Raw genomic sequence first — 4,185 nt, 5'->3', positions numbered from 1 at the left:
TCCACTGTTTTTAATTGAAGTAAACAAAGTGCAACAAATCCTAACTCAAATATGATTGCAGTGAGATTAGGGTCTAATTGCTTAGGGTTCAGGTGGAATCTGCGGGCTAAATCCTACAGGGCCAATCTGATTTCACAATCATTCTGTCAAAAGGAGAACCATGAGAGCCCACACGCTTCCTAACAAGTCATTTTTAACAGTTACAAGCTTCGCACAAAGACCACACAGGGCGTCTAAGAGATGCAAATCTAATCCCTGGTCATTCTCCAGGCCTTCAACAAAGATGCACTAAACCCTAATAGAAAAGAAATCAGTTCTCTGTCACCAGCCCCTGGTAAAATCTATTAGAGAATGGACAGTGCTGTATCTACAGCAGTTGCTGCAAAGGTTAAGGACAAGTACAAATAAGAGGGACCCAGTTTTGTTCTCCGTGTGAAATATCGGGAGAAGCTAACCCCAAATGAGTGACGGGATTCGATCCGTGGCTTCGCATTCATTTGAATCTTAGAAGAAAAATAAATAAACACGCACATTAAGAATTCTGAAGACTCCGTTTCTGAATTCAGGAGCGATGAAACAAATTTCCCCCAAAAGATGGAAATCTTTGCCTCCGAAATGATCGAAGACTATAAAGAGGAAGCAAAGGACGCGGAAGCGGTCGCCACTCGAAGGGGCTGACTCGGGCCTCAGACCCGCAGTCCCCGGGACTCTGGAAGTCGCCGGGTGGGTTCCGCGTCCGGAGGCGCCCCGACTGCGGGGCTGGGGGTCCGGGTACCGGGAGCTGCTGGGAGCGCCGACGGCGGGCAGTTCCCGGCGGCTGTCTCCCGGCGGGTCTCTCTCAGAGTCTCTCCAGCCCTCCAGGGACCCGCGGGGAGGAGCACTGAGCACCGAAGGCCAGGAAGCTTCTCTACGGTGCACTTTCCGCTGACTCTAAGGTCACCAACCCGATGGGGGCCTCACTATCACAGTGTCACGCTAGGGTATTCGAAGAAGAATTGACATGTTGCTGCTGTAAGTCGCAGTGTGTGTGACCCTTCTCAAAGTAAGGGGATTCGGGCTCCCAGGATCCTCCGAGAGGACTCCCAGCGGACTCCCTGGGGGTTTGGCCGTGTCGTGCAAAGTTTTGAGGGGGGGTCCCTTTGTCCCCTAGGAGCAGAATCGGGTCAGTTGGGAGGGCCCAGCCTCCTCCGCTCTGTCGCCCCTGGCTGCAGCCAGACCGGCTGAGAGGGGCGGAGGGGGTGCTACCGCCCCACCCGCTGCGCATGCGGCCAGGGAAGGGAAAGGCTAAGGTCCCAGGGTGGGAGCCGTGGGACAGGCTGGGCTTCAAATCCCAGCGCACTTCCCATACCATTTTTCTTGGTGATTGGGGCGCCCTCTACGTGGCGCCTCCCGCTAGAAGCCGCGCTTGAACACTGGAAAGGGGGCGCTGTCCAACAGCGAGGATCGCGAAGGGCCAAGGGGATCCCCTTTCCACAAGTGCATTTTCACAACTACAAGGAGGAGGGGTGGAGCACATGCAGTAAAGAGAGTTTTCTCTGTTTCCACCGAAGTTTCCAGAAAGCAGGATTTCCTCTCCCTGTGGCTGAGCACCCTGCTCCCAGGTGTCTCCGAATTTGTTTCTTTCCAGGGTACGAGTCTCTGTAGTTGATCAGGCTAGAGGTTCCATGGCCCTTTAATTTGCTCCTTGGAAATTCTATACAGGGATCGCTAGATTTGCCCCTTATCTCAGGGACAGACCACGGTACACATCTGCTTCCTCACCATTCCACTCTACGCTTGTCCAAACCAGGCTTGTGCCTTAAATCGGTGCTGTCCTCCTTCCTTCCCATCAGCTGACATTAATTGAATTTCTCTGAGCTGCTGCTTCTCTTTGCTTCTATCATTTTCCTTTTGCCAGTCCTCTAATAATGCTGACCTTGGCCGTTCTCTGGCCTTTTTACCCACCCCATCCCCCAACTGGCCTTCCATATAGACCTTACTGACTTTCATTCTTTATGTCTTAGCCCATCCACTTTATCTGCTTTTCCTTTTAGTACTGACATTAGGAAAATGATAGTTAATCGTCTATGAAGTAAGACTGCAGCTACAAGGCTGGAAATGGACAAGAAAGCAAGTAAAGCATAGGTATGAAGAACAAAAATCGAGAAATGGAAAACCAGGAAGGGTGAGGAAACAAATGAAAGTACAAAATGAAATCACATCAGGAATATGATGCTCTTGCATCTATATCCCATGTCTGCCTTGGGAGCCAGGGAAAGGACTCCCTGAGAAAGGAGAGCAGAGGTTTCTTCTTTCTGACCTGTATTGCACCTGAAGAGCTGGGCCAGCAATCTGAGTATGAGGATCTTTGGTCCCCAAGGAAGCCTAAGAAGGCATCAGGACAAATCAACCACTACACCTAGCACTACCCACAATTCAGTGCTTACCAAATGATGCCATATATCTATGAGGCTTTCATCCTGCCCTGGGAGCCAGATCTGAGACTCATTTCTGTGCATTCTCTTCTATCCACCCAGCTAAACCTGTGCTGGAAGCCAGATATTCAGGCCAGCAGGGGAGCTTGCTCCGTTTCACCCCAGCAAATGATGTCTTTCTGGTTGCAACCTCAACATCACTTCCTCCCAGTGCATGAACTGGGTACCTTAGAACTTCCTGCTGTGAGCATTCTGAACCCCTCTCTTAGGGTCTTCCTTATCCATACCCTCTTTAACAATGTTGCAATTGTTAAAGAGGTTGTGGATAAGCATTGAACCAAAAGGTCAGTTTGAACTCATTTGGAAAGCTATACAGGGTCATTGTGAGTCAGAACTGTCTGAAGACACTCAACAACAACAAAGAAAGCACCATAGTTTTTAGAATGAGTTTTGCAAAAAAGGGAGCAAATAATGCTGGTAACTGCAGAATCCACTGTGCCCCGCCCCCTCCTTCCAATATATACACTTTTCATCTACTGGTCTCTCTAAGTCATCTAATCACACAATGCCTGCCTAAGAGGCACCAACTTGATGAGGCTAATAAATGATCCTCTTTTTATATAAAAATGGAACTGTCACTAAGCACATAAACACATATACACACACATTTAAAATCCGAAACAAAAGAAGACCGGCTACTGTAAGTGAACTCTGACTCATAGAAACCCTATGAGACACAGTTGAACCACCTGATGATAGGGTTTGGGGACATAAGATAAGCATGTCCTTGACCTCAAGGTCGGTTTGAACCTCAAGGTCTGCTGTTCAAACTCACCAGCCGCTCCTCATAAACCCTATACAGTGTCACTCTATGAGTCGGCACTTAACAACAGTCCTAAGGAGCGTGATAACTCTGTATAATAAGCGCTGGACTACGAACCACAAGGTCAACTTCCGAGCTCACCTGCTCCCCAAAGGTTTGCAGCCTCGGAAACCTTATACAGGGTGGCTATGAATCCGAAGCTATCTATCAGACGCACTAACAACAAGTCTTTAGGAAAGCAGACTGACATTTCTTTCTCCATCCGAGGTTGGTGGGTTCGAACTACCAACTTTTTAGCAACTCTGAGTTTAAGCGCTTAATCATTGTCCCCCTTTTTTTGTTGTTGTTTTTTAATAAGCACATACTGTTATTAGATTGGAGTCCAGGAGTGGTAAGCACTGGACAGCTCAAGGTCGGCGGTTTAAACCCATCAGCTGCTCCTTGGAAACCCTATACAGGGTTGCTATGAGCCGGAACCGACTCGACGGCACTTAACAACAAGTAACAATTATTAGATTTAGTCTCAACCTACTAGAAAGTTTTCTAGATGTTGGTATCTGGGCAGAGACGTTTTGTGTGTCTTTTTATTTGTAGGAAAACTTCTCAGGGAAACACCAATGGTTTACTGGATTTGTTTGGTTTTATTAGAAGAAAGATCGTGCTTTAAGACCCTTTTTAAATACCAGCAACTTCAGTTTAAGGATTGGATCATCTTTGTAACTCGGTCATGCACTCTAGAGTTAAAATCCACCATCACCAGGCTTCTTGGTGTGGTCTCCAGACTGGGTTGAGGGACCTGTCGGCAGGCGGCGCCTAGACGCGCGGTGGTGGGGAGAGGAATGGAGCGCCACCAGCAGGGCAGTAGCGAGTGTTTGAAGTGCAGAATCCCAGACGCTCCAGAGTGGTGGTGGTGGGGGGGGGAAGGGAAAATCCCCACTGAATAGTTTT

This window comes from Chrysochloris asiatica, unplaced genomic scaffold (genome assembly GCF_000296735.1).
Source record: "Chrysochloris asiatica unplaced genomic scaffold, ChrAsi1.0 scaffold00017, whole genome shotgun sequence".
NCBI lineage: Eukaryota > Metazoa > Chordata > Mammalia > Afrosoricida > Chrysochloridae > Chrysochloris > Chrysochloris asiatica.
The sequence above is the reverse complement of the archived record's forward strand: the minus strand, read 5'-3'. Positions refer to the sequence as shown.